The sequence below is a fragment of the Hyperolius riggenbachi genome, chromosome 2, assembly GCF_040937935.1.
Source record: "Hyperolius riggenbachi isolate aHypRig1 chromosome 2, aHypRig1.pri, whole genome shotgun sequence".
NCBI classification, from domain to species: domain Eukaryota; kingdom Metazoa; phylum Chordata; class Amphibia; order Anura; family Hyperoliidae; genus Hyperolius; species Hyperolius riggenbachi.
Genome location: NC_090647.1, coordinates 140,148,275 through 140,169,236, shown reverse-complemented (window position 1 = coordinate 140,169,236; position 20,962 = coordinate 140,148,275). Strand labels below are relative to the sequence as shown.

General features: G+C 59.7%; 104 pseudogenes; all 104 read left to right on the top strand.

Moving 5' to 3' along the window:
* Window positions 1–7: 7 nt before the first annotated feature.
* On the top strand, window positions 8–126 carry LOC137558028 (5S ribosomal RNA; annotated as a pseudogene).
* An 83-nt stretch (window positions 127–209) lies between these two features.
* LOC137548068 (5S ribosomal RNA) lies at window positions 210–328 on the top strand (annotated as a pseudogene).
* An 83-nt stretch (window positions 329–411) lies between these two features.
* On the top strand, window positions 412–530 carry LOC137549930 (5S ribosomal RNA; annotated as a pseudogene).
* An 83-nt stretch (window positions 531–613) lies between these two features.
* LOC137550901 (5S ribosomal RNA) lies at window positions 614–732 on the top strand (annotated as a pseudogene).
* An 83-nt stretch (window positions 733–815) lies between these two features.
* On the top strand, window positions 816–934 carry LOC137553551 (5S ribosomal RNA; annotated as a pseudogene).
* Window positions 935–1,018: 84 nt separating this feature from the next.
* Window positions 1,019–1,137, top strand: LOC137552028 (5S ribosomal RNA; annotated as a pseudogene).
* Window positions 1,138–1,220: 83 nt separating this feature from the next.
* On the top strand, window positions 1,221–1,339 carry LOC137549804 (5S ribosomal RNA; annotated as a pseudogene).
* An 83-nt stretch (window positions 1,340–1,422) lies between these two features.
* Window positions 1,423–1,541, top strand: LOC137548015 (5S ribosomal RNA; annotated as a pseudogene).
* Window positions 1,542–1,624: 83 nt separating this feature from the next.
* Window positions 1,625–1,743, top strand: LOC137548132 (5S ribosomal RNA; annotated as a pseudogene).
* An 83-nt stretch (window positions 1,744–1,826) lies between these two features.
* LOC137550677 (5S ribosomal RNA) lies at window positions 1,827–1,945 on the top strand (annotated as a pseudogene).
* An 83-nt stretch (window positions 1,946–2,028) lies between these two features.
* On the top strand, window positions 2,029–2,147 carry LOC137559040 (5S ribosomal RNA; annotated as a pseudogene).
* Window positions 2,148–2,231: 84 nt separating this feature from the next.
* Window positions 2,232–2,350, top strand: LOC137559413 (5S ribosomal RNA; annotated as a pseudogene).
* Window positions 2,351–2,433: 83 nt separating this feature from the next.
* LOC137558027 (5S ribosomal RNA) lies at window positions 2,434–2,552 on the top strand (annotated as a pseudogene).
* An 83-nt stretch (window positions 2,553–2,635) lies between these two features.
* LOC137548756 (5S ribosomal RNA) lies at window positions 2,636–2,754 on the top strand (annotated as a pseudogene).
* An 83-nt stretch (window positions 2,755–2,837) lies between these two features.
* Window positions 2,838–2,956, top strand: LOC137549325 (5S ribosomal RNA; annotated as a pseudogene).
* Window positions 2,957–3,039: 83 nt separating this feature from the next.
* LOC137551455 (5S ribosomal RNA) lies at window positions 3,040–3,158 on the top strand (annotated as a pseudogene).
* Window positions 3,159–3,241: 83 nt separating this feature from the next.
* On the top strand, window positions 3,242–3,360 carry LOC137552421 (5S ribosomal RNA; annotated as a pseudogene).
* An 83-nt stretch (window positions 3,361–3,443) lies between these two features.
* LOC137548434 (5S ribosomal RNA) lies at window positions 3,444–3,562 on the top strand (annotated as a pseudogene).
* An 83-nt stretch (window positions 3,563–3,645) lies between these two features.
* LOC137551925 (5S ribosomal RNA) lies at window positions 3,646–3,764 on the top strand (annotated as a pseudogene).
* An 83-nt stretch (window positions 3,765–3,847) lies between these two features.
* Window positions 3,848–3,966, top strand: LOC137553152 (5S ribosomal RNA; annotated as a pseudogene).
* Window positions 3,967–4,049: 83 nt separating this feature from the next.
* On the top strand, window positions 4,050–4,168 carry LOC137551125 (5S ribosomal RNA; annotated as a pseudogene).
* An 83-nt stretch (window positions 4,169–4,251) lies between these two features.
* On the top strand, window positions 4,252–4,370 carry LOC137554517 (5S ribosomal RNA; annotated as a pseudogene).
* Window positions 4,371–4,454: 84 nt separating this feature from the next.
* Window positions 4,455–4,573, top strand: LOC137552041 (5S ribosomal RNA; annotated as a pseudogene).
* An 83-nt stretch (window positions 4,574–4,656) lies between these two features.
* LOC137559504 (5S ribosomal RNA) lies at window positions 4,657–4,775 on the top strand (annotated as a pseudogene).
* Window positions 4,776–4,858: 83 nt separating this feature from the next.
* LOC137553105 (5S ribosomal RNA) lies at window positions 4,859–4,977 on the top strand (annotated as a pseudogene).
* Window positions 4,978–5,061: 84 nt separating this feature from the next.
* LOC137552027 (5S ribosomal RNA) lies at window positions 5,062–5,180 on the top strand (annotated as a pseudogene).
* Window positions 5,181–5,263: 83 nt separating this feature from the next.
* LOC137548845 (5S ribosomal RNA) lies at window positions 5,264–5,382 on the top strand (annotated as a pseudogene).
* Window positions 5,383–5,465: 83 nt separating this feature from the next.
* Window positions 5,466–5,584, top strand: LOC137548014 (5S ribosomal RNA; annotated as a pseudogene).
* An 83-nt stretch (window positions 5,585–5,667) lies between these two features.
* On the top strand, window positions 5,668–5,786 carry LOC137553225 (5S ribosomal RNA; annotated as a pseudogene).
* Window positions 5,787–5,870: 84 nt separating this feature from the next.
* LOC137552026 (5S ribosomal RNA) lies at window positions 5,871–5,989 on the top strand (annotated as a pseudogene).
* Window positions 5,990–6,072: 83 nt separating this feature from the next.
* On the top strand, window positions 6,073–6,191 carry LOC137548844 (5S ribosomal RNA; annotated as a pseudogene).
* Window positions 6,192–6,274: 83 nt separating this feature from the next.
* Window positions 6,275–6,393, top strand: LOC137548013 (5S ribosomal RNA; annotated as a pseudogene).
* Window positions 6,394–6,476: 83 nt separating this feature from the next.
* Window positions 6,477–6,595, top strand: LOC137548131 (5S ribosomal RNA; annotated as a pseudogene).
* Window positions 6,596–6,678: 83 nt separating this feature from the next.
* Window positions 6,679–6,797, top strand: LOC137552044 (5S ribosomal RNA; annotated as a pseudogene).
* An 83-nt stretch (window positions 6,798–6,880) lies between these two features.
* Window positions 6,881–6,999, top strand: LOC137559039 (5S ribosomal RNA; annotated as a pseudogene).
* Window positions 7,000–7,082: 83 nt separating this feature from the next.
* LOC137559412 (5S ribosomal RNA) lies at window positions 7,083–7,201 on the top strand (annotated as a pseudogene).
* Window positions 7,202–7,284: 83 nt separating this feature from the next.
* On the top strand, window positions 7,285–7,403 carry LOC137558026 (5S ribosomal RNA; annotated as a pseudogene).
* An 83-nt stretch (window positions 7,404–7,486) lies between these two features.
* LOC137559394 (5S ribosomal RNA) lies at window positions 7,487–7,605 on the top strand (annotated as a pseudogene).
* An 83-nt stretch (window positions 7,606–7,688) lies between these two features.
* On the top strand, window positions 7,689–7,807 carry LOC137548266 (5S ribosomal RNA; annotated as a pseudogene).
* Window positions 7,808–7,890: 83 nt separating this feature from the next.
* On the top strand, window positions 7,891–8,009 carry LOC137551454 (5S ribosomal RNA; annotated as a pseudogene).
* Window positions 8,010–8,092: 83 nt separating this feature from the next.
* Window positions 8,093–8,211, top strand: LOC137552420 (5S ribosomal RNA; annotated as a pseudogene).
* Window positions 8,212–8,294: 83 nt separating this feature from the next.
* LOC137548433 (5S ribosomal RNA) lies at window positions 8,295–8,413 on the top strand (annotated as a pseudogene).
* Window positions 8,414–8,496: 83 nt separating this feature from the next.
* LOC137551924 (5S ribosomal RNA) lies at window positions 8,497–8,615 on the top strand (annotated as a pseudogene).
* Window positions 8,616–8,699: 84 nt separating this feature from the next.
* LOC137552925 (5S ribosomal RNA) lies at window positions 8,700–8,818 on the top strand (annotated as a pseudogene).
* Window positions 8,819–8,901: 83 nt separating this feature from the next.
* LOC137552890 (5S ribosomal RNA) lies at window positions 8,902–9,020 on the top strand (annotated as a pseudogene).
* An 83-nt stretch (window positions 9,021–9,103) lies between these two features.
* On the top strand, window positions 9,104–9,222 carry LOC137554516 (5S ribosomal RNA; annotated as a pseudogene).
* An 83-nt stretch (window positions 9,223–9,305) lies between these two features.
* Window positions 9,306–9,424, top strand: LOC137552039 (5S ribosomal RNA; annotated as a pseudogene).
* An 83-nt stretch (window positions 9,425–9,507) lies between these two features.
* On the top strand, window positions 9,508–9,626 carry LOC137559503 (5S ribosomal RNA; annotated as a pseudogene).
* An 83-nt stretch (window positions 9,627–9,709) lies between these two features.
* Window positions 9,710–9,828, top strand: LOC137550685 (5S ribosomal RNA; annotated as a pseudogene).
* An 83-nt stretch (window positions 9,829–9,911) lies between these two features.
* LOC137553862 (5S ribosomal RNA) lies at window positions 9,912–10,030 on the top strand (annotated as a pseudogene).
* An 83-nt stretch (window positions 10,031–10,113) lies between these two features.
* On the top strand, window positions 10,114–10,232 carry LOC137553459 (5S ribosomal RNA; annotated as a pseudogene).
* An 83-nt stretch (window positions 10,233–10,315) lies between these two features.
* Window positions 10,316–10,434, top strand: LOC137548817 (5S ribosomal RNA; annotated as a pseudogene).
* Window positions 10,435–10,517: 83 nt separating this feature from the next.
* On the top strand, window positions 10,518–10,636 carry LOC137552211 (5S ribosomal RNA; annotated as a pseudogene).
* Window positions 10,637–10,720: 84 nt separating this feature from the next.
* Window positions 10,721–10,839, top strand: LOC137557213 (5S ribosomal RNA; annotated as a pseudogene).
* Window positions 10,840–10,922: 83 nt separating this feature from the next.
* Window positions 10,923–11,041, top strand: LOC137551669 (5S ribosomal RNA; annotated as a pseudogene).
* Window positions 11,042–11,124: 83 nt separating this feature from the next.
* Window positions 11,125–11,243, top strand: LOC137551769 (5S ribosomal RNA; annotated as a pseudogene).
* An 83-nt stretch (window positions 11,244–11,326) lies between these two features.
* On the top strand, window positions 11,327–11,445 carry LOC137552315 (5S ribosomal RNA; annotated as a pseudogene).
* Window positions 11,446–11,528: 83 nt separating this feature from the next.
* Window positions 11,529–11,647, top strand: LOC137552068 (5S ribosomal RNA; annotated as a pseudogene).
* An 83-nt stretch (window positions 11,648–11,730) lies between these two features.
* On the top strand, window positions 11,731–11,849 carry LOC137558025 (5S ribosomal RNA; annotated as a pseudogene).
* Window positions 11,850–11,932: 83 nt separating this feature from the next.
* On the top strand, window positions 11,933–12,051 carry LOC137549595 (5S ribosomal RNA; annotated as a pseudogene).
* Window positions 12,052–12,134: 83 nt separating this feature from the next.
* On the top strand, window positions 12,135–12,253 carry LOC137551121 (5S ribosomal RNA; annotated as a pseudogene).
* An 83-nt stretch (window positions 12,254–12,336) lies between these two features.
* Window positions 12,337–12,455, top strand: LOC137552841 (5S ribosomal RNA; annotated as a pseudogene).
* An 83-nt stretch (window positions 12,456–12,538) lies between these two features.
* LOC137549826 (5S ribosomal RNA) lies at window positions 12,539–12,657 on the top strand (annotated as a pseudogene).
* An 83-nt stretch (window positions 12,658–12,740) lies between these two features.
* LOC137551527 (5S ribosomal RNA) lies at window positions 12,741–12,859 on the top strand (annotated as a pseudogene).
* Window positions 12,860–12,942: 83 nt separating this feature from the next.
* Window positions 12,943–13,061, top strand: LOC137550796 (5S ribosomal RNA; annotated as a pseudogene).
* An 83-nt stretch (window positions 13,062–13,144) lies between these two features.
* Window positions 13,145–13,263, top strand: LOC137549158 (5S ribosomal RNA; annotated as a pseudogene).
* Window positions 13,264–13,346: 83 nt separating this feature from the next.
* LOC137549986 (5S ribosomal RNA) lies at window positions 13,347–13,465 on the top strand (annotated as a pseudogene).
* An 83-nt stretch (window positions 13,466–13,548) lies between these two features.
* LOC137549322 (5S ribosomal RNA) lies at window positions 13,549–13,667 on the top strand (annotated as a pseudogene).
* An 83-nt stretch (window positions 13,668–13,750) lies between these two features.
* Window positions 13,751–13,869, top strand: LOC137549343 (5S ribosomal RNA; annotated as a pseudogene).
* An 83-nt stretch (window positions 13,870–13,952) lies between these two features.
* On the top strand, window positions 13,953–14,071 carry LOC137558024 (5S ribosomal RNA; annotated as a pseudogene).
* Window positions 14,072–14,154: 83 nt separating this feature from the next.
* LOC137551726 (5S ribosomal RNA) lies at window positions 14,155–14,273 on the top strand (annotated as a pseudogene).
* An 83-nt stretch (window positions 14,274–14,356) lies between these two features.
* Window positions 14,357–14,475, top strand: LOC137548441 (5S ribosomal RNA; annotated as a pseudogene).
* An 83-nt stretch (window positions 14,476–14,558) lies between these two features.
* On the top strand, window positions 14,559–14,677 carry LOC137558558 (5S ribosomal RNA; annotated as a pseudogene).
* An 83-nt stretch (window positions 14,678–14,760) lies between these two features.
* LOC137551453 (5S ribosomal RNA) lies at window positions 14,761–14,879 on the top strand (annotated as a pseudogene).
* An 83-nt stretch (window positions 14,880–14,962) lies between these two features.
* Window positions 14,963–15,081, top strand: LOC137552419 (5S ribosomal RNA; annotated as a pseudogene).
* An 83-nt stretch (window positions 15,082–15,164) lies between these two features.
* LOC137551809 (5S ribosomal RNA) lies at window positions 15,165–15,283 on the top strand (annotated as a pseudogene).
* An 83-nt stretch (window positions 15,284–15,366) lies between these two features.
* LOC137551923 (5S ribosomal RNA) lies at window positions 15,367–15,485 on the top strand (annotated as a pseudogene).
* Window positions 15,486–15,568: 83 nt separating this feature from the next.
* On the top strand, window positions 15,569–15,687 carry LOC137552139 (5S ribosomal RNA; annotated as a pseudogene).
* Window positions 15,688–15,770: 83 nt separating this feature from the next.
* Window positions 15,771–15,889, top strand: LOC137551124 (5S ribosomal RNA; annotated as a pseudogene).
* Window positions 15,890–15,972: 83 nt separating this feature from the next.
* Window positions 15,973–16,091, top strand: LOC137554515 (5S ribosomal RNA; annotated as a pseudogene).
* An 83-nt stretch (window positions 16,092–16,174) lies between these two features.
* LOC137552038 (5S ribosomal RNA) lies at window positions 16,175–16,293 on the top strand (annotated as a pseudogene).
* Window positions 16,294–16,376: 83 nt separating this feature from the next.
* Window positions 16,377–16,495, top strand: LOC137559502 (5S ribosomal RNA; annotated as a pseudogene).
* Window positions 16,496–16,578: 83 nt separating this feature from the next.
* LOC137550683 (5S ribosomal RNA) lies at window positions 16,579–16,697 on the top strand (annotated as a pseudogene).
* Window positions 16,698–16,780: 83 nt separating this feature from the next.
* On the top strand, window positions 16,781–16,899 carry LOC137553860 (5S ribosomal RNA; annotated as a pseudogene).
* An 83-nt stretch (window positions 16,900–16,982) lies between these two features.
* Window positions 16,983–17,101, top strand: LOC137553458 (5S ribosomal RNA; annotated as a pseudogene).
* An 83-nt stretch (window positions 17,102–17,184) lies between these two features.
* LOC137548816 (5S ribosomal RNA) lies at window positions 17,185–17,303 on the top strand (annotated as a pseudogene).
* An 83-nt stretch (window positions 17,304–17,386) lies between these two features.
* LOC137548565 (5S ribosomal RNA) lies at window positions 17,387–17,505 on the top strand (annotated as a pseudogene).
* An 83-nt stretch (window positions 17,506–17,588) lies between these two features.
* LOC137557212 (5S ribosomal RNA) lies at window positions 17,589–17,707 on the top strand (annotated as a pseudogene).
* Window positions 17,708–17,790: 83 nt separating this feature from the next.
* On the top strand, window positions 17,791–17,909 carry LOC137551668 (5S ribosomal RNA; annotated as a pseudogene).
* Window positions 17,910–17,992: 83 nt separating this feature from the next.
* LOC137551768 (5S ribosomal RNA) lies at window positions 17,993–18,111 on the top strand (annotated as a pseudogene).
* Window positions 18,112–18,194: 83 nt separating this feature from the next.
* Window positions 18,195–18,313, top strand: LOC137549824 (5S ribosomal RNA; annotated as a pseudogene).
* An 83-nt stretch (window positions 18,314–18,396) lies between these two features.
* Window positions 18,397–18,515, top strand: LOC137552067 (5S ribosomal RNA; annotated as a pseudogene).
* An 83-nt stretch (window positions 18,516–18,598) lies between these two features.
* On the top strand, window positions 18,599–18,717 carry LOC137558023 (5S ribosomal RNA; annotated as a pseudogene).
* Window positions 18,718–18,800: 83 nt separating this feature from the next.
* On the top strand, window positions 18,801–18,919 carry LOC137549594 (5S ribosomal RNA; annotated as a pseudogene).
* Window positions 18,920–19,002: 83 nt separating this feature from the next.
* On the top strand, window positions 19,003–19,121 carry LOC137551120 (5S ribosomal RNA; annotated as a pseudogene).
* Window positions 19,122–19,204: 83 nt separating this feature from the next.
* Window positions 19,205–19,323, top strand: LOC137552840 (5S ribosomal RNA; annotated as a pseudogene).
* Window positions 19,324–19,406: 83 nt separating this feature from the next.
* On the top strand, window positions 19,407–19,525 carry LOC137549823 (5S ribosomal RNA; annotated as a pseudogene).
* Window positions 19,526–19,608: 83 nt separating this feature from the next.
* LOC137551526 (5S ribosomal RNA) lies at window positions 19,609–19,727 on the top strand (annotated as a pseudogene).
* An 83-nt stretch (window positions 19,728–19,810) lies between these two features.
* Window positions 19,811–19,929, top strand: LOC137550795 (5S ribosomal RNA; annotated as a pseudogene).
* An 83-nt stretch (window positions 19,930–20,012) lies between these two features.
* Window positions 20,013–20,131, top strand: LOC137549156 (5S ribosomal RNA; annotated as a pseudogene).
* Window positions 20,132–20,214: 83 nt separating this feature from the next.
* LOC137549984 (5S ribosomal RNA) lies at window positions 20,215–20,333 on the top strand (annotated as a pseudogene).
* Window positions 20,334–20,416: 83 nt separating this feature from the next.
* LOC137549774 (5S ribosomal RNA) lies at window positions 20,417–20,535 on the top strand (annotated as a pseudogene).
* An 83-nt stretch (window positions 20,536–20,618) lies between these two features.
* On the top strand, window positions 20,619–20,737 carry LOC137549342 (5S ribosomal RNA; annotated as a pseudogene).
* Window positions 20,738–20,820: 83 nt separating this feature from the next.
* On the top strand, window positions 20,821–20,939 carry LOC137558022 (5S ribosomal RNA; annotated as a pseudogene).
* Window positions 20,940–20,962: the final 23 nt, after the last annotated feature.

The following is a 20,962-nucleotide window of genomic DNA, read 5'->3' as shown; positions in this document are numbered from 1 at the left end:
GGAGTTTGCCTGCGGCCACACTAAGCCGAAAGCGCCCGCTCTCGTCAGATCGCGGAAGCTAAGTGGCTTCAGGCCTGGTTAGTAGCTGCATGGGAGACCGGCTGTGAACCCCAGGTGCTGCAGGCGTTTTTTTGGGTTTGAGGCCCAATGGCTATGAGCACGCGTGGGAAGCCTCACCTTCAAGGCGCCGGAACGGCGCCTTGGAGTTTGCCTGCGGCCACACTAAGCCGAAAGCGCCCGCTCTCGTCAGATCGCGGAAGCTAAGTGGCTTCAGGCCTGGTTAGTAGCTGCATGGGGGACCGGCTGTGAACCCCAGGTGCTGCAGGTGTTTTTTTGGGTTTGAGGCCCAATGGCTATGAGCATGCGTGGGAAGCCTCACCTTCAAGGCGCCGGAGCGGCACCTTGGAGTTTGCCTGCGGCCACACTAAGCCGAAAGCGCCCGCTCTCGTCAGATCGCGGAAGCTAAGTGGCTTCAGGCCTGTTTAGTAGCTGCATGGGAGACTGGCTGTGAACCCCAGGTGCTGCAGGCGTTTTTTTGGGTTTGAGGCCCAATGGCTATGAGCACGCGTGGGAAGCCTCACCTTCAAGGCGCCGGAACGGCGCCTTGGAGTTTGCCTGCGGCCACACTAAGCCGAAAGCGCCCGCTCTCGTCAGATCGTGGAAGCTAAGTGGCTTCAGGCCTGGTTAGTAGCTGCATGGGAGACCGGCTGTGAACCCCAGGTGCTGCTGGCGTTTTTTTGGGTTTGAAGCCCAATGGCTATGAGCACGCGTGGGAAGCCTCACCTTCAAGGCGCCGGAACGGCGCCTTGGAGCTTGCCTGCGGCCACACTAAGCCGAAAGCGCCCGCTCTCGTCAGATCGCGGAAGCTAAGTGGCTTCATGCCTGGTTAGTAGCTGCATGGGAGACCGGCTGTGAACCCCAGGTGCAGCCGGCGTTTTTTTTGGGTTTGAGGCCCAATGGCTATGAGTAAGCGTGGGAAGCCTCACCTTCAAGGCGCCGGAACGGCGCCTTGGAGTTTGCCTGCGGCCACACTAAGCCGAAAGCGCCCGCTCTCATCAGATTGCAGAAGCTAAGTGGCTTCAGGCCTGGTTAGTAGCTGCATGGGAGACCGGCTGTGAACCCCAGGTGCTGCAGGTGTTTTTTTGGGTTTGAGGCCCAATGGCTATGAGCACGTGTGGGAAGCCTCACCTTCAAGGCGCCGTAGTGGCGCCTTGGAGTTCGCCTGTGGCCACACTAAGCCGAAAGCGCCCGCTCTCGTCAGATCGCGTAAGCTAAGTGGCTTCAGGCCTGGTTAGTAGCTGAATGGGAGACCGGCTGTGAACCCCAGGTGCTGCAGGCGTTTTTTGGGGTTTGAGGCCCAATGGCTATGAGCACGCGTGGGAAGCCTCACCTTCAAGTCGCCGGAACGGCGCCTTGGAGTTTGCCTGCGGCCACACTAAGCCGAAAGCGCCCGCTCTCGTCAGATTGCGGAAGCTAAGTGGCTTTAGGCCTGGTTAGTAGCTGCATGGGAGACCGGCTGTGAACCCCAGGTGCTGCAGGCGTTTTTTTGGGTTTGAGGTCCAATGGCTATGAGCACGCGTGGGAAGCCTCACCTTCAAGGCGCCGGAGCGGCGCTTTGGAGTTTGCCTGCGGCCACACTAAGTCGAAAGCGCCCGCTCTCGTCAGATCGCGGAAGCTAAGTGGCTTCAGGCCTGGTTAGTAGCTGAATGGGAGACCGGCTGTGAACCCCAGGTGCTGCAGGTGTTTTTTTGGGTTTGAGGCCCAATGGCTATGAGCACGCGTGGGAAGCCTCACCTTCAAGTCGCCGGAACGGCGGCTTGGAGTTTGCCTGCGGCCACACTAAGCCGAAAGCGCCCGCTCTTGTCAGATCGCGGAAGCTAAGTGGCTTCAGGCCTGGTTAGTAGCTGCATGGGAGACCGGCTGTGAACCCCAGGTGCTGCAGGTGTTTTTTTGGGTTTGAGGCCCAATGGCTATGAGCACGTGTGGGAAGCCTCACCTTCAAGGCGCCGGAGCGGCGCCTTGGAGTTTGCCTGCGGCCACACTAAGCCGAAAGCGCCCGCTCTCGTTAGATCGCGGAAGCTAAGTGGCTTCAGGCCTGGTTAGTAGCTGCATGGGAGACCGGCTGTGAACCCCAGGTGCTGCAGGCGTTTTTTTTGGGTTTGAGGCCCAATGGCTATGAGCACGCGTGGGAAGCCTCACCTTCAAGTCGCCGGAACGGCGCCTTGGAGTTTGCCTGTGGCCACACTAAGCCGAAAGCGCCCGCTCTCGTCAGATCGCGGAAGCTAAGTGGCTTCAGGCCTGGTTAGTAGCTGCATGGGAGACCGGCTGTGAACCCCAGGTGCTGCAGGCGTTTTTTTGGGTTTGAGGCCCAATGGCTATGAGCACGCGTGGGAAGCCTCACCTTCAAGGCGCCGGAACGGCGCCTTGGAGTTTGCCTGCGGCCACACTAAGCCGAAAGCGCCCGCTCTCGTCAGATCGCGGAAGCTAAGTGGCTTCAGGCCTGGTTAGTAGCTGCATGGGAGACCGGCTGTGAACCCCAGGTGCTGCAGGCGTTTTTTTGGGTTTGAGGCCCAATGGCTATGAGTACGCGTGGGAAGCCTCACCTTCAAGGCGCCGGAACGGCGCCTTGCAGTTGGTCTGCGGCCACACTAAGCCGAAAGCGCCCGCTCTCGTCAGATCGCGGAAGCTAAGTGGCTTCAGGCCTGGTTAGTAGCTGCATGGGAGACCGGCTGTGAACCCCAGGTGCTGCAGGTGTTTTTTTGGGTTTGAGGCCCAATGGCTATGAGCACGCGTGGGAAGCCTCACCTTCAAGGCGCCGGAGCGGCGCCTTGCAGTTTACCTGCGGCCACACTAAGTCGAAAGCGCCCGCTCTCGTCAGATCGCGGAAGCTAAGTGGCTTCAGGCCTGGTTAGTAGCTGCATGGGAGACCGGCTGTGAACCCCAGGTGCTGCAGGCGTTTTTTTGGGTTTGAGGCCCAATGGCTATGAGTACGCGTGGGAAGCCTCACCTTCAAGGCGCCGGAACGGCGCCTTGCAGTTGGTCTGCGGCCACACTAAGCCGAAAGCGCCCGCTCTCGTCAGATCGCGGAAGCTAAGTGGCTTCAGGCCTGGTTAATAGCTGCATGGGAGACCGGCTGTGAACCCCAGGTGCTGCAGGTGTTTTTTTGGGTTTGAGGCCCAATGGCTATGAGCACGCGTGGGAAGCCTCACCTTCAAGTCGCCGGAACGGCGCCTTGTAGTTTGCCTGCTGCCACACTAAGCCGAAAGCGCCCGCTCTCATCAGATCGCGCAAGCTAAGTGGCTTCAGGCCTGGTTAGTAGCTGCATGGGAGACCGGCTGTGAACCCCAGGTGCTGCAGGTGTTTTTTTGGGTTTGAAGCCCAATGGCTATGAGCACGCGTGGGAAGCCTCACCTTCAAGGCGCCGGAGCGGCGCCTTAGAGTTTGCCTGCGGCCACACTAAGCCGAAAGCGCCCGCTCTCGTCAGATCGCGGAAGCTAAGTGGCTTCAGGCCTGGTTAGTAGCTGCATGGGAGACTGGCTGTGAACCCCAGGTGCTGCAGGCGTTTTTTTGGGTTTGAGGCCCAATGGCTATGAGCACGCGTGGGAAGCCTCACCTTCAAGGCGCCGGAGCGGCGCCTTGGAGTTTGCCTGCGGCCACACTAAGCTGAAAGCGCCCGCTCTCGTCAGATCACGGAAGCTAAGTGGCTTCAGGCCTGGTTAGTAGCTGCATGGGAGACCGGCTTTGAACCCCAGGTGCTGCAGGCGTTTTTTTGGGTTTGAGGCCCAATGGCTATGAGCACGCGTGGGAAGCCTCACCTTCAAGGCGCCGGAACGGCGCCTTGGAGTTTGCCTGCGGCCCCACTAAGCCGAAAGTGCCCGCTCTCGTCAGATCGCGGAAGCTAAGTGGCTTCAGGCCTGGTTAGTAGCTGCATTGGAGACCGGCTGTGAACCCCAGGTGCTGCAGGCGTTTTTTTGGGTTTGAGGCCCAATGGCTATGAGCACGCGTGGGAAGCCTCACCTTCAAGGCGCCGGAACGGCGCCTTGGAGTTTGCCTGCGGCCACACTAAGCCGAAAGCGCCCGCTCTTGTCAGATCGCGGAAGCTAAGTGGCCTCAGGCCTGGTTAGTAGCTGCATGGGAGACCGGCTGTGAACCCCAGGTGCTGCAGGCATTTTTTTGGGTTTGAGGTCCAATGGCTATGAGTACGCGTGGGAAGCCTCACCTTCAAGACGCCGGAACGGCGCCTTGGAGTTTACCTGCGTCCACACTAAGCCGAAAGCGCCTGCTCTTGTCAGATCGCGCAAGCTAAGTGGCTTCAGGCCTGGTTAGTAGCTGCATGGGGGACCGGCTGTGAACCCCAGGTGCTGCAGGCGTTTTTTTTGGGTTTGAGGCCCAATGGCTATGAGCACGCGTGGGAAGCCTCACCTTCAAGGCGCCGGAGCGGCGCCTTGGAGTTTGCCTGTGGCCACACTAAGCCGAAAGCGCCCCCTCTCGTCAGATCGCGGAAGCTAAGTGGCTTCAGGCCTGGTTAGTAGCTGCATGGGAGACCGGCTGTGAACCCCAGGTGCTGCAGGCGTTTTTTTGGGTTTGAGGCCCAATGGCTATGAGCACGCGTGGGAAGCCTCACCTTCAAGGCGCCGGAGCGGCGCCTTGGAGTTTGCCTGCGGCCACACTAAGCCGAAAGCGCCCGCTCTCATCAGATCGCGGAAGCTAAGTGGCTTCAGGCCTGGTTAGTAGCTGCATGGGAGACCGGCTTTGAACCCCAGGTGCTGCAGGCGTTTTTTTGGGTTTGAGGCCCAATGGCTATGAGCACGCGTGGGAAGCCTCACCTTCAAGGCGCCGGAACGGCGGCTTGGAGTTTGCCTGCGGCCACACTAAGCCGAAAGCGCCCGCTCTCATCAGATCGCGCAAGCTAAGTGGCTTCAGGCCTGGTTAGTAGCTGCATGGGAGACCGGCTGTGAACCCCAGGTGCAGCCGGCGTTTTTTTTGGGTTTGAGGCCCAATGGCTATGAGTAAGCGTGGGAAGCCTCACCTTCAAGGCGCCGGAACGGCGCCTTGGAGTTTGCCTGCGGCCACACTAAGCCGAAAGCGCCCGCTCTCATCAGATTGCAGAAGCTAAGTGGCTTCAGGCCTGGTTAGTAGCTGCATGGGAGACCGGCTGTGAACCCCAGGTGCTGCAGGTGTTTTTTTGGGTTTGAGGCCCAATGGCTATGAGCACGTGTGGGAAGCCTCACCTTCAAGGCGCCGTAGTGGCGCCTTGGAGTTCGCCTGCGGCCACACTAAGCCGAAAGCGCCCGCTCTCGTCAGATCGCGTAAGCTAAGTGGCTTCAGGCCTGGTTAGTAGCTGAATGGGAGACCGGCTGTGAACCCCAGGTGCTGCAGGCGTTTTTTGGGGTTTGAGGCCCAATGGCTATGAGCACGCGTGGGAAGCCTCACCTTCAAGTCGCCGGAACGGCGCCTTGGAGTTTGCCTGCGGCCACACTAAGCCGAAAGCGCCCGCTCTCGTCAGATTGCGGAAGCTAAGTGGCTTTAGGCCTGGTTAGTAGCTGCATGGGAGACCGGCTGTGAACCCCAGGTGCTGCAGGCGTTTTTTTGGGTTTGAGGTCCAATGGCTATGAGCACGCGTGGGAAGCCTCACCTTCAAGGCGCCGGAACGGCGGCTTGGAGTTTGCCTGCGGCCACACTAAGCCGAAAGCGCCCGCTCTCATCAGATCGCGGAAGCTAAGTGGCTTCATGCCTGGTTAGTAGCTGCATGGGAGACCGGCTGTGAACCCCAGGTGCAGCCGGCGTTTTTTTTGGGTTTGAGGCCCAATGGCTATGAGTAAGCGTGGGAAGCCTCACCTTCAAGGCGCCGGAACGGCGCCTTGGAGTTTGCCTGCGGCCACACTAAGCCGAAAGCGCCCGCTCTCATCAGATTGCAGAAGCTAAGTGGCTTCAGGCCTGGTTAGTAGCTGCATGGGAGACCGGCTGTGAACCCCAGGTGCTGCAGGTGTTTTTTTGGGTTTGAGGCCCAATGGCTATGAGCACGTGTGGGAAGCCTCACCTTCAAGGCGCCGTAGTGGCGCCTTGGAGTTCGCCTGCGGCCACACTAAGCCGAAAGCGCCCGCTCTCGTCAGATCGCGTAAGCTAAGTGGCTTCAGGCCTGGTTAGTAGCTGAATGGGAGACCGGCTGTGAACCCCAGGTGCTGCAGGCGTTTTTTGGGGTTTGAGGCCCAATGGCTATGAGCACGCGTGGGAAGCCTCACCTTCAAGTCGCCGGAACGGCGCCTTGGAGTTTGCCTGCGGCCACACTAAGCCGAAAGCGCCCGCTCTCGTCAGATTGCGGAAGCTAAGTGGCTTTAGGCCTGGTTAGTAGCTGCATGGGAGACCGGCTGTGAACCCCAGGTGCTGCAGGCGTTTTTTTGGGTTTGAGGTCCAATGGCTATGAGCACGCGTGGGAAGCCTCACCTTCAAGGCGCCGGAGCGGCGCTTTGGAGTTTGCCTGCGGCCACACTAAGTCGAAAGCGCCCGCTCTCGTCAGATCGCGGAAGCTAAGTGGCTTCAGGCCTGGTTAGTAGCTGAATGGGAGACCGGCTGTGAACCCCAGGTGCTGCAGGTGTTTTTTTGGGTTTGAGGCCCAATGGCTATGAGCACGCGTGGGAAGCCTCACCTTCAAGTCGCCGGAACGGCGGCTTGGAGTTTGCCTGCGGCCACACTAAGCCGAAAGCGCCCGCTCTTGTCAGATCGCGGAAGCTAAGTGGCTTCAGGCCTGGTTAGTAGCTGCATGGGAGACCGGCTGTGAACCACAGGTGCTGCAGGTGTTTTTTTGGGTTTGAGGCCCAATGGCTATGAGCACGTGTGGGAAGCCTCACCTTCAAGGCGCCGGAGCGGCGCCTTGGAGTTTGCCTGCGGCCACACTAAGCCGAAAGCGCCCGCTCTCGTTAGATCGCGGAAGCTAAGTGGCTTCAGGCCTGGTTAGTAGCTGCATGGGAGACCGGCTGTGAACCCCAGGTGCTGCAGGCGTTTTTTTGGGTTTGAGGCCCAATGGCTATGAGCACGCGTGGGAAGCCTCACCTTCAAGTCGCCGGAACGGCGCCTTGGAGTTTGCCTGTGGCCACACTAAGCCGAAAGCGCCCGCTCTCGTCAGATCGCGGAAGCTAAGTGGCTTCAGGCCTGGTTAGTAGCTGCATGGGAGACCGGCTGTGAACCCCAGGTGCTGCAGGCGTTTTTTTGGGTTTGAGGCCCAATGGCTATGAGCACGCGTGGGAAGCCTCACCTTCAAGGCGCCGGAACGGCGCCTTGGAGTTTGCCTGCGGCCACACTAAGCCGAAAGCGCCCGCTCTCGTCAGATCGCGGAAGCTAAGTGGCTTCAGGCCTGGTTAGTAGCTGCATGGGAGACCGGCTGTGAACCCCAGGTGCTGCAGGCGTTTTTTTGGGTTTGAGGCCCAATGGCTATGAGTACGCGTGGGAAGCCTCACCTTCAAGGCGCCGGAACGGCGCCTTGCAGTTGGTCTGCGGCCACACTAAGCCGAAAGCGCCCGCTCTCGTCAGATCGCGGAAGCTAAGTGGCTTCAGGCCTGGTTAGTAGCTGCATGGGAGACCGGCTGTGAACCCCAGGTGCTGCAGGCGTTTTTTTGGGTTTGAGGCCCAATGGCTATGAGCACGCGTGGGAAGCCTCACCTTCAAGGCGCCGGAGCGGCGCCTTGCAGTTTACCTGCGGCCACACTAAGCCGAAAGCGCCCGCTCTCGTCAGATCGCGGAAGCTAAGTGGCTTCAGGCCTGGTTAGTAGCTGCATGGGAGACCGGCTGTGAACCCCAGGTGCTGCAGGCGTTTTTTTGGGTTTGAGGCCCAATGGCTATGAGTACGCGTGGGAAGCCTCACCTTCAAGGCGCCGGAACGGCGCCTTGCAGTTGGTCTGCGGCCACACTAAGCCGAAAGCGCCCGCTCTCGTCAGATCGCGGAAGCTAAGTGGCTTCAGGCCTGGTTAATAGCTGCATGGGAGACCGGCTGTGAACCCCAGGTGCTGCAGGTGTTTTTTTGGGTTTGAGGCCCAATGGCTATGAGCACGCGTGGGAAGCCTCACCTTCAAGTCGCCGGAACGGCGCCTTGTAGTTTGCCTGCTGCCACACTAAGCCGAAAGCGCCCGCTCTCATCAGATCGCGCAAGCTAAGTGGCTTCAGGCCTGGTTAGTAGCTGCATGGGAGACCGGCTGTGAACCCCAGGTGCTGCAGGTGTTTTTTTGGGTTTGAAGCCCAATGGCTATGAGCACGCGTGGGAAGCCTCACCTTCAAGGCGCCGGAGCGGCGCCTTGGAGTTTGCCTGCGGCCACACTAAGCCGAAAGCGCCCGCTCTCGTCAGATCGCGGAAGCTAAGTGGCTTCAGGCCTGGTTAGTAGCTGCATGGGAGACTGGCTGTGAACCCCAGGTGCTGCAGGCGTTTTTTTGGGTTTGAGGCCCAATGGCTATGAGCACGCGTGGGAAGCCTCACCTTCAAGGCGCCGGAGCGGCGCCTTGGAGTTTGCCTGCGGCCACACTAAGCTGAAAGCGCCCGCTCTCGTCAGATCACGGAAGCTAAGTGGCTTCAGGCCTGGTTAGTAGCTGCATGGGAGACCGGCTTTGAACCCCAGGTGCTGCAGGCGTTTTTTTTGGGTTTGAGGCCCAATGGCTATGAGCACGCGTGGGAAGCCTCACCTTCAAGGCGCCGGAACGGCGCCTTGGAGTTTGCCTGTGGCCACACTAAGCCGAAAGCGCCCGCTCTCGTCAGATCGCGGAAGCTAATTGGCTTCAGGCCTGGTTAGTAGCTGCATTGGAGACCGGCTGTGAACCCCAGGTGCTGCAGGCGTTTTTTTGGGTTTGAGGCCCAATGGCTATGAGCACGCGTGGGAAGCCTCACCTTCAAGGCGCCGGAACGGCGCCTTGGAGTTTGCCTGCGGCCACACTAAGCCGAAAGCGCCCGCTCTTGTCAGATCGCGGAAGCTAAGTGTCCTCAGGCCTGGTTAGTAGCTGCATGGGAGACCGGCTGTGAACCCCAGGTGCTGCAGGCATTTTTTTGGGTTTGAGGTCCAATGGCTATGAGTACGCGTGGGAAGCCTCACCTTCAAGACGCCGGAACGGCGCCTTGGAGTTTACCTGCGTCCACACTAAGCCGAAAGCGCCTGCTCTTGTCAGATCGCGCAAGCTAAGTGGCTTCAGGCCTGGTTAGTAGCTGCATGGGGGACCGGCTGTGAACCCCAGGTGCTGCAGGCGTTTTTTTGGGTTTGAGGCCCAATGGCTATGAGCACGCGTGGGAAGCCTCACCTTCAAGGCGCCGGAGCGGCGCCTTGGAGTTTGCCTGTGGCCACACTAAGCCGAAAGCGCCCCCTCTCGTCAGATCGCGGAAGCTAAGTGGCTTCAGGCCTGGTTAGTAGCTGCATGGGAGACCGGCTGTGAACCCCAGGTGCTGCAGGCGTTTTTTTGGGTTTGAGGCCCAATGGCTATGAGCACGCGTGGGAAGCCTCACCTTCAAGGCGCCGGAGCGGCGCCTTGGAGTTTGCCTGCGGCCACACTAAGCCGAAAGCGCCCGCTCTCATCAGATCGCGGAAGCTAAGTGGCTTCAGGCCTGGTTAGTAGCTGCATGGGAGACCGGCTTTGAACCCCAGGTGCTGCAGGCGTTTTTTTGGGTTTGAGGCCCAATGGCTATGAGCACGCGTGGGAAGCCTCACCTTCAAGGCGCCGGAACGGCGGCTTGGAGTTTGCCTGCGGCCACACTAAGCCGAAAGCGCCCGCTCTCATCAGATCGCGCAAGCTAAGTGGCTTCAGGCCTGGTTAGTAGCTGCATGGGAGACCGGCTGTGAACCCCAGGTGCTGCAGGTGTTTTTTTGGGTTTGAGGCCCAATGGCTATGAGCACGCGTGGGAATCCTCACCTTCAAGGCGCCGGAGCGGCGCCTTGGAGTTTGCCTGCGTCCACACTAAGCCGAAAGCGCCCGCTCTCGTCAGATCGCGGAAGCTAAGTGGCTTCAGGCCTGGTTAGTAGCTGCATTGGAGACCGGCTGTGAACCCCAAGTGCTGCAGGCATTTTTTTGGGTTTGAGGCCCAATGGCTATGAGTACGCGTGGGAAGCCTCACCTTCAAGGCGCCGGAACGGCGCCTTGCAGTTTGCCTGCGGCCACACTAAGCCGAAAGCGCCCGCTCTCGTCAGATCGCGGAAGATAAGTGGATTCAGGCCTGGTTAGTAGCTGCATGGGAGACCGGCTGTGAACCCCAGATGCTGCAGGTGTTTTTTTGGGTTTGAGGTCCAATGGCTATGAGCACGCGTGGGAAGCCTCACCTTCAAGGCGCCGGAACGGCGCCTTGGAGTTTGCCTGCGGCCACACTAAGCCGAAAGCGCCCGCTCTCTTCAGATCGCGGAAGCTAAGTGGCTTCAGGCCTGGTTAGTAGCTGCATGGGAGACCGGCTGTGAACCCCAGGTGCTGCAGGTGTTTTTTTGGGTTTGAGGCCCAATGGCTATGAGCACGCGTGGGAAGCCTCACCTTCAAGGCGCCGGAGCGGCGCCTTGGAGTTTGCCTGCGGCCACACTAAGCCGAAAGCGTCCGCTTTCGTCAGATCGCGGAAGCTAAGTGGCTTCAGGCCTGGTTAGTAGCTGCATGGGAGACCGGCTTTGAACCCCAGGTGCTGCAGGCGTTTTTTTTGGGTTTGAGGCCCAATGGCTATGAGCACGCGTGGGAAGCCTCACCTTCAAGGCGCCGTAACGGCGCCTTGGAGTTTGCCTGCGGCCACACTAAGCCGAAAGCGCCCGCTCTCGTCAGATCGCGGAAGCTAAGTGGCTTCAGGCCTGGTTAGTAGCTGCATGGGAGACCGGCTGTGAACCCCAGGTGCTGCAGGCATTTTTTTGGGTTTGAGGCCCAATGGCTATGAGTACGCGTGGGAAGCCTCACCTTCAAGGCGCCGGAACGGCGCCTTGGAGTTTGCCTGCGGCCACACTAAGCCGAAAGCGCCCGCTCTTGTCAGATCGCGGAAGCTAAGTGGCTTCAGGCCTGGTTAGTAGCTGCATAGGAGACCGGCTGTGAACCCCAGGTGCTGCAGGCGTTTTTTTGGGTTTGAGGCCCAATGGCTATGAGCACACGTGGGAAGTCTCACCTTCAAGGCGCCGGAACGGCGCCTTGGAGTTTGCCTGCGGCCACACTAAGCCGAAAGTGCCCGCTCTCATCAGATCGCGCAAGCTAAGTGGCTTCAGGCCTGGTTAGTAGCTGCATGGAAGACCGGCTGTGAACACCAGGTGCTGCAGGCGTTTTTTTGGGTTTGAGGCCCAATGGCTATGAGCACGCGTGGGAAGCCTCACCTTCAAGGCGCCGGAGCGGCGCCTTGGAGTTTGCCTGCGGCCACACTAAGCCGAAAGCGCCCGCCCTCGTCAGATCGCGGAAGCTAAGTGGCTTCAGGCCTGGTTAGTAGCTGCATTGGAGACCGGCTGTGAACCCCAGGTGCTGCAGGCATTTTTTTGAGTTTGAGGCCCAATGGCTATGAGTACGCGTGGGAAGTCTCACCTTCAAGGCGCCGGAACGGCGCCTTGCAGTTTGCCTGCGGCCACACAAAGCCGAAAGCGCCCGCTCTCGTCAGATCGCGGAAGCTAAGTGGCTTCAGGCCTGGTTAGTAGCTGCATGGGACACCGGCTGTGAACCCCAGGTGCTGCAGGTGTTTTTTTGGGTTTGAGGCCCAATGGCTATGAGCACGCGTGGGAAGCCTCACCTTCAAGGCGCCGGAGCGGCGCCTTGGAATTTGCCTGCGGCCACACTAAGCCGAAAGCGCCCGCTCTCGTCAGATCGCGGAAGCTAAGTGGCTTCAGGCCTGGTTAGTAGCTGCATGGGAGACCGGCTGTGAACCCCAGGTGCTGCAGGCGTTTTTTTGGGTTTGAGGCCCAATGGCTATGAGCACGCGTGGGAAGCCTCACCTTCAAAACGCCGGAGCGGCGCCTTGGAGATTGCCTGCGGCCACACTAAGCCGAAAGCGCCCGCTCTCGTCAGATCGCGGAAGCTAAGTGGCTTCAGGCCTGGTTAGTAGCTGCATGGGAGACCGGCTTTGAACCCCAGGTGCTGCAGGTGTTTTTTTGGGTTTGAGGCCCAATGGCTATGAGCACGCGTGGGAAGCCTCACCTCCAAGGCGCCGGAACGGCGCCTTGGAGTTTGCCTGTGGCCACACTAAGCCGAAAGCGCCCACTCTCGTCAGATCGCGGAAGCTAAGTGGCTTCAGGCCTGGTTAGTAGCTGCATGGGAGACCGGCTGTGAACCCCAGGTGCTGCAGGCGTTTTTTTGGGTTTGAGGCCCAATGGCTATGAGCACGCGTGGGAAGCCTCACCTTCAAGGCGCCGGAGCGGCGCCTTGGAGTTTGCCTGTGGCCACAGTAAGCCGAAAGCGCCCGCTCTCGTCAGATCGCGGAAGCTAAGTTGCTTCAGGCCTGGTTAGTAGCTGCATGGGAGACCGGCTGTGAACACCAGGTGCTGCAGGCGTTTTTTTGGGTTTGAGGCCCAATGGCTATGAACACGCGTGGGAAGCCTCACCTTCAAGGCGCCGGAGCGGCGCCTTGGAGTTTGCCTGCGGCCACACTAAGCCGAAAGCGCCCGCTCTCGTCAGATCGCGGAAGCTAAGTGGCTTCAGGCCTGGTTAGTAGCTGCATTGGAGACCGGCTGTGAACCCCAGGTGCTGCAGGCATTTTTTTGGGTTTGAGGCCCAATGGCTATGAGTACGCGTGGGAAGCCTCACCTTCAAGGCGCCGGAACGGCGCCTTGCAGTTTGCCTGCGGCCACACTAAGCCGAAAGCGCCCGCACTCGTCAGATCGCGGAAGCTAAGTGGCTTCAGGCCTGGTTAGTAGCTGCATGGGACACCGGCTGTGAACCCCAGGTGCTGCAGGTGTTTTTTTGGGTTTGAGGCCCAATGGCTATGAGCACGCGTGGGAAGCCTCACCTTCAAGGCGCCGGAACGGCGCCTTGGAGTTTGCCTGCGGCCACACTAAGCCGAAAGCGCCCGCTCTCATCAGATCGCGCAAGCTAAGTGGCTTCAGACCTGGTTAGTAGCTGCATGGGAGACCGGCTGTGAACCCCAGGTGCTGCAGGCGTTTTTTTGGGTTTGAGGCCCAATGGCTATGAGCACGCGTGGGAAGCCTCACCTTCAAGGCGCCGGAGCGGCACCTTGGAGTTTGCCTGCGGCCACACTAAGCCGAAAGCGCCCGCTCTCGTCAGATCGCGGAAGCTAAGTGGCTTCAGGCCTGGTTAGCAGCTGAATGGGAGACCGGCTGTGAACCCCAGGTGCTGCAGGCATTTTTTTGGGTTTGAGGCCCAATGGCTATGAGCACGCATGGGAAGCCTCACCTTCAAGGCGCCGTAGCGGCGCCTTGGAGTTTGCCTGCGGCCACTCTAAGCCGAAAGCGCCCGCTCTCGTCAGATCGCGGAAGCTAAGTGGCTTCAGGCCTGGTTAGTAGCTGCATGGGAGACTGGCTGTGAACCCCAGGTGCTGCAGGCGTTTTTTTGGGTTTGAGGCCCAATGGCTATGAGCACGCGTGGGAAGCCTCACCATCAAGGCGCCGGAGCGGCGCCTTGGAGTTTGCCTGCGGCCACAGTAAGCCGAAAGCGCCCGCTCTCGTCAGATCGCGGAAGCTAAGTGGCTTCAGGCCTGGTTAGTAGCTGCATGGGAGACCGGCTGTGAACCCCAGGTGCTGCAGGCATTTTTTTGGGTTTGAGGCCCAATGGCTATGAGCACGCGTGGGAAGCCTCACCTTCAAGGCGCCGGAACGGCGCCTTGGAGTTTGCCTGTGGACACACTAAGCCGAAAGCGCCCGCTCTCGTCAGATCGCGGAAGCTAAGTGGCTTCAGGCCTGGTTAGTAGCTGCATGGGAGACCGGCTGTGAACCCCAGGTGCTGCAGGCTTTTTTTTGGGTTTGAGGCCCAATGGCTATGAGCACGCGTGGGAAGCCTCACCTTCAAGGCGCCGGAGCGGCGCCTTGGAGTTTGCCTGCGGCCACACTAAGCCGAAAGCGCCCGCTCTCGTCAGATCGCGGAAGCTAAGTGGCTTCAGGCCTGGTTAGTAGCTGCATGGGAGACCGGCTGTGAACCCCAGGTGCTGCAGGCGTTTTTTTGGGTTTGAGGCTCAATGGCTATGAGCACGCGTGGGAAGCCTCACCTTCAAGGCGCCGAAGCGGCGCCTTGGAGTTTACCTGCGGCCACACTAAGCAGAAAGCGCCCGCTCTCGTCAGATCGCGGAAGCTAAGTGGCTTCAGGCCTGGTTAGTAGCTGAATGGGAGACCGGCTGTGGACCCCAGGTGCTGCAGGTGTTTTTTTGGGTTTGAGGCCCAATGGCTATGAGCACGCGTGGGAAGCCTCACCTTCAAGGCGCCGGAACGGCGCCTTGGAGTTTGCCTGCGGCCACACTAAGCCGAAAGCGCCCGCTCTCGTTAGATCGCGGAAGCTAAGTGGCTTCAGGCCTGGTTAGTAGCTGCATGGGAGACCGGCTGTGAACCCCAGGTGCTGCAGGTGTTTTTTTGGGTTTGAGGCCCAATGGCTATGAGCACGCGTGGGAAGCCTCACCTTCAAGGCGCCGGAACGGCGCCTTGGAGTTTGCCTGCGGCCCCACTAAGCCGAAAGCGCCCGCTCTCGTCAGATCGCGGAAGCTAAGCGGCTTTAGGCCTGGTTAGTAGCTGAATGGGAGACCGGCTGTGAACCCCAGGTGCTGCAGGTGTTTTTTTGGGTTTGAGGCCCAATGGCTATGAGCACGCGTGGGAAGCCTCACCTTCAAGGCGCCGGAACGGCGCCTTGCAGTTGGTCTGCGGCCACACTAAGCCGAAAGCGCCCGCTCTCGTCAGATCGCGGAAGCTAAGTGGCTTCAGGCCTGGTTAATAGCTGCATGGGAGACCGGCTGTGAACCCCAGGTGCTGCAGGTGTTTTTTTGGGTTTGAGGCCCAATGGCTATGAGCACGCGTGGGAAGCCTCACCTTCAAGTCGCCGGAACGGCGCCTTGTAGTTTGCCTGCTGCCACACTAAGCCGAAAGCGCCCGCTCTCATCAGATCGCGCAAGCTAAGTGGCTTCAGGCCTGGTTAGTAGCTGCATGGGAGACCGGCTGTGAACCCCAGGTGCTGCAGGTGTTTTTTTGGGTTTGAAGCCCAATGGCTATGAGCACGCGTGGGAAGCCTCACCTTCAAGGCGCCGGAGCGGCGCCTTGGAGTTTGCCTGCGGCCACACTAAGCCGAAAGCGCCCACTCTCGTCAGATCGCGGAAGCTAAGTGGCTTCAGGCCTGGTTAGTAGCTGCATGGGAGACTGGCTGTGAACCCCAGGTGCTGCAGGCGTTTTTTTGGGTTTGAGGCCCAATGGCTATGAGCACGCGTGGGAAGCCTCACCTTCAAGGCGCCGGAGCGGCGCCTTGGAGTTTGCCTGCGGCCACACTAAGCTGAAAGCGCCCGCTCTCGTCAGATCACGGAAGCTAAGTGGCTTCAGGCCTGGTTAGTAGCTGCATGGGAGACCGGCTTTGAACCCCAGGTGCTGCAGGCGTTTTTTTGGGTTTGAGGCCCAATGGCTATGAGCACGCGTGGGAAGCCTCACCTTCAAGGCGCCGGAACGGCGCCTTGGAGTTTGCCTGTGGCCACACTAAGCCGAAAGCACCCGCTCTCGTCAGATCGCGGAAGCTAATTGGCTTCAGGCCTGGTTAGTAGCTGCATTGGAGACCGGCTGTGAACCCCAGGTGCTGCAGGCGTTTTTTTGGGTTTGAGGCCCAATGGCTATGAGCACGCGTGGGAAGCCTCACCTTCAAGGCGCCGGAACGGCGCCTTGGAGTTTGCCTGCGGCCACACTAAGCCGAAAGCGCCCGCTCTTGTCAGATCGCGGAAGCTAAGTGGCCTCAGGCCTGGTTAGTAGCTGCATGGGAGACCGGCTGTGAACCCCAGGTGCTGCAGGCATTTTTTTGGGTTTGAGGTCCAATGGCTATGAGTACGCGTGGGAAGCCTCACCTTCAAGACGCCGGAACGGCGCCTTGGAGTTTACCTGCGTCCACACTAAGCCGAAAGCGCCTGCTCTTGTCAGATCGCGCAAGCTAAGTGGCTTCAGGCCTGGTTAGTAGCTGCATGGGGGACCGGCTGTGAACCCCAGGTGCTGCAGGCGTTTTTTTGGGTTTGAGGCCCAATGGCTATGAGCACGCGTGGGAAGCCTCACCTTCAAGGCGCCGGAGCGGCGCCTTGGAGTTTGCCTGTGGCCACACTAAGCCGAAAGCGCCCCCTCTCGTCAGATCGCGGAAGCTAAGTGGCTTCAGGCCTGGTTAGTAGCTGCATGGGAGACCGGCTGTGAACCCCAGGTGCTGCAGGCGTTTTTTTGGGTTTGAGGCCCAATGGCTATGAGCACGCGTGGGAAGCCTCACCTTCAAGGCGCCGGAGCGGCGCCTTGGAGTTTGCCTGCGGCCACACTAAGCCGAAAGCGCCCGCTCTCATCAGATCGCGGAAGCTAAGTGGCTTCAGGCCTGGTTAGTAGCTGCATGGGAGACCGGCTTTGAACCCCAGGTGCTGCAGGCGTTTTTTTGGGTTTGAGGCCCAATGGCTATGAGCACGCGTGGGAAGCCTCACCTTCAAGGCGCCGGAACGGCGGCTTGGAGTTTGCCTGCGGCCACACTAAGCCGAAAGCGCCCGCTCTCATCAGATCGCGCAAGCTAAGTGGCTTCAGGCCTGGTTAGTAGCTGCATGGGAGACCGGCTGTGAACCCCAGGTGCTGCAGGTGTTTTTTTGGGTTTGAGGCCCAATGGCTATGAGCACGCGTGGGAATCCTCACCTTCAAGGCGCCGGAGCGGCGCCTTGGAGTTTGCCTGCGTCCACACTAAGCCGAAAGCGCCCGCTCTCGTCAGATCGCGGAAGCTAAGTGGCTTCAGGCCTGGTTAGTAGCTGCATTGGAGACCGGCTGTGAACCCCAAGTGCTGCAGGCATTTTTTTGGGTTTGAGGCCCAATGGCTATGAGTACGCGTGGGAAGCCTCACCTTCAAGGCGCCGGAACGGCGCCTTGCAGTTTGCCTGCGGCCACACTAAGCCGAAAGCGCCCGCTCTCGTCAGATCGCGGAAGATAAGTGGATTCAGGCCTGGTTAGTAGCTGCATGGGAGACCGGCTGTGAACCCCAGATGCTGCAGGTGTTTTTTTGGGTTTGAGGTCCAATGGCTATGAGCACGCGTGGGAAGCCTCACCTTCAAGGCGCCGGAACGGCGCCTTGGAGTTTGCCTGCGGCCACACTAAGCCGAAAGCGCCCGCTCTCTTCAGATCGCGGAAGCTAAGTGGCTTCAGGCCTGGTTAGTAGCTGCATGGGAGACCGGCTGTGAACCCCAGGTGCTGCAGGTGTTTTTTTGGGTTTGAGGCCCAATGGCTATGAGCACGCGTGGGAAGCCTCACCTTCAAGGCGCCGGAGCGGCGCCTTGGAGTTTGCCTGCGGCCACACTAAGCCGAAAGCGTCCGCTCTCGTCAGATCGCGGAAGCTAAGTGGCTTCAGGCCTGGTTAGTAGCTGCATGGGAGACCGGCTGTGAACCCCAGGTGCTGCAGGCGTTTTTTTGGGTTTGAGGCCCAATGGCTATGAGCACGCGTGGGAAGCCTCACCTTCAAGGCGCCGTAACGGCGCCTTGGAGTTTGCCTGCGGCCACACTAAGCCGAAAGCGCCCGCTCTCGTCAGATCGCGGAAGCTAAGTGGCTTCAGGCCTGGTTAGTAGCTGCATGGGAGACCGGCTGTGAACCCCAGGTGCTGCAGGCATTTTTTTGGGTTTGAGGCCCAATGGCTATGAGTACGCGTGGGAAGCCTCACCTTCAAGGCGCCGGAACGGCGCCTTGGAGTTTGCCTGCGGCCACACTAAGCCGAAAGCGCCCGCTCTTGTCAGATCGCGGAAGCTAAGTGGCTTCAGGCCTGGTTAGTAGCTGCATAGGAGACCGGCTGTGAACCCCAGGTGCTGCAGGCGTTTTTTTGGGTTTGAGGCCCAATGGCTATGAGCACACGTGGGAAGTCTCACCTTCAAGGCGCCGGAACGGCGCCTTGGAGTTTGCCTGCGGCCACACTAAGCCGAAAGTGCCCGCTCTCATCAGATCGCGCAAGCTAAGTGGCTTCAGGCCTGGTTAGTAGCTGCATGGAAGACCGGCTGTGAACACCAGGTGCTGCAGGCGTTTTTTTGGGTTTGAGGCCCAATGGCTATGAGCACGCGTGGGAAGCCTCACCTTCAAGGCGCCGGAGCGGCGCCTTGGAGTTTGCCTGCGGCCACACTAAGCCGAAAGCGCCCGCTCTCGTCAGATCGCGGAAGCTAAGTGGCTTCAGGCCTGGTTAGTAGCTGCATTGGAGACCGGCTGTGAACCCCAGGTGCTGCAGGCATTTTTTTGAGTTTGAGGCCCAATGGCTATGAGTACGCGTGGGAAGTCTCACCTTCAAGGCGCCGGAACGGCGCCTTGCAGTTTGCCTGCGGCCACACAAAGCCGAAAGCGCCCGCTCTCGTCAGATCGCGGAAGCTAAGTGGCTTCAGGCCTGGTTAGTAGCTGCATGGGACACCGGCTGTGAACCCCAGGTGCTGCAGGTGTTTTTTTGGGTTTGAGGCCCAATGGCTATGAGCACGCGTGGGAAGCCTCACCTTCAAGGCGCCGGAGCGGCGCCTTGGAATTTGCCTGCGGCCACACTAAGCCGAAAGCGCCCGCTCTCGTCAGATCGCGGAAGCTAAGTGGCTTCAGGCCTGGTTAGTAGCTGCATGGGAGACCGGCTGTGAACCCCAGGTGCTGCAGGCGTTTTTTTGGGTTTGAGGCCCAATGGCTATGAGCACGCGTGGGAAGCCTCACCTTCAAAACGCCGGAGCGGCGCCTTGGAGATTGCCTGCGGCCACACTAAGCCGAAAGCGCCCGCTCTCGTCAGATCGCGGAAGCTAAGTGGCTTCAGGCCTGGTTAGTAGCTGCATGGGAGACCGGCTTTGAACCCCAGGTGCTGCAGGTGTTTTTTTGGGTTTGAGGCCCAATGGCTATGAGCACGCGTGGGAAGCCTCACCTCCAAGGCGCCGGAACGGCGCCTTGGAGTTTGCCTGTGGCCACACTAAGCCGAAAGCGCCCACTCTCGTCAGATCGCGGAAGCTAAGTGGCTTCAGGCCTGGTTAGTAGCTGCATGGGAGACCGGCTGTGAACCCCAGGTGCTGCAGGCGTTTTTTTGGGTTTGAGGCCCAATGGCTATGAGCACGCGTGGGAAGCCTCACCTTCAAGGCGCCGGAGCGGCGCCTTGGAGTTTGCCTGTGGCCACAGTAAGCCGAAAGCGCCCGCTCTCGTCAGATCGCGGAAGCTAAGTTGCTTCAGGCCTGGTTAGTAGCTGCATGGGAGACCGGCTGTGAACACCAGGTGCTGCAGGCGTTTTTTTGGGTTTGAGGCCCAATGGCTATGAACACGCGTGGGAAGCCTCACCTTCAAGGCGCCGGAGCGGCGCCTTGGAGTTTGCCTGCGGCCACACTAAGCCGAAAGCGCCCGCTCTCGTCAGATCGCGGAAGCTAAGTGGCTTCAGGCCTGGTTAGTAGCTGCATTGGAGACCGGCTGTGAACCCCAGGTGCTGCAGGCATTTTTTTGGGTTTGAGGCCCAATGGCTATGAGTACGCGTGGGAAGCCTCACCTTCAAGGCGCCGGAACGGCGCCTTGCAGTTTGCCTGCGGCCACACTAAGCCGAAAGCGCCCGCACTCGTCAGATCGCGGAAGCTAAGTGGCTTCAGGCCTGGTTAGTAGCTGCATGGGACACCGGCTGTGAACCCCAGGTGCTGCAGGTGTTTTTTTGGGTTTGAGGCCCAATGGCTATGAGCACGCGTGGGAAGCCTCACCTTCAAGGCGCCGGAACGGCGCCTTGGAGTTTGCCTGCGGCCACACTAAGCCGAAAGCGCCCGCTCTCATCAGATCGCGCAAGCTAAGTGGCTTCAGACCTGGTTAGTAGCTGCATGGGAGACCGGCTGTGAACCCCAGGTGCTGCAGGCGTTTTTTTGGGTTTGAGGCCCAATGGCTATGAGCACGCGTGGGAAGCCTCACCTTCAAGGCGCCGGAGCGGCACCTTGGAGTTTGCCTGCGGCCACACTAAGCCGAAAGCGCCCGCTCTCGTCAGATCGCGGAAGCTAAGTGGCTTCAGGCCTGGTTAGCAGCTGAATGGGAGACCGGCTGTGAACCCCAGGTGCTGCAGGCATTTTTTTGGGTTTGAGGCCCAATGGCTATGAGCACGCATGGGAAGCCTCACCTTCAAGGCGCCGTAGCGGCGCCTTGGAGTTTGCCTGCGGCCACTCTAAGCCGAAAGCGCCCGCTCTCGTCAGATCGCGGAAGCTAAGTGGCTTCAGGCCTGGTTAGTAGCTGCATGGGAGACTGGCTGTGAACCCCAGGTGCTGCAGGCGTTTTTTTGGGTTTGAGGCCCAATGGCTATGAGCACGCGTGGGAAGCCTCACCATCAAGGCGCCGGAGCGGCGCCTTGGAGTTTGCCTGCGGCCACAGTAAGCCGAAAGCGCCCGCTCTCGTCAGATCGCGGAAGCTAAGTGGCTTCAGGCCTGGTTAGTAGCTGCATGGGAGACCGGCTGTGAACCCCAGGTGCTGCAGGCGTTTTTTTGGGTTTGAGGCCCAATGGCTATGAGCACGCGTGGGAAGCCTCACCTTCAAGGCGCCGGAACGGCGCCTTGGAGTTTGCCTGTGGACACACTAAGCCGAAAGCGCCCGCTCTCGTCAGATCGCGGAAGCTAAGTGGCTTCAGGCCTGGTTAGTAGCTGCATGGGAGACCGGCTGTGAACCCCAGGTGCTGCAGGCTTTTTTTTGGGTTTGAGGCCCAATGGCTATGAGCACGCGTGGGAAGCCTCACCTTCAAGGCGCCGGAGCGGCGCCTTGGAGTTTGCCTGCGGCCACACTAAGCCGAAAGCGCCCGCTCTCGTCAGATCGCGGAAGCTAAGTGGCTTCAGGCCTGGTTAGTAGCTGCATGGGAGACCGGCTGTGAACCCCAGGTGCTGCAGGCGTTTTTTTGGGTTTGAGGCTCAAT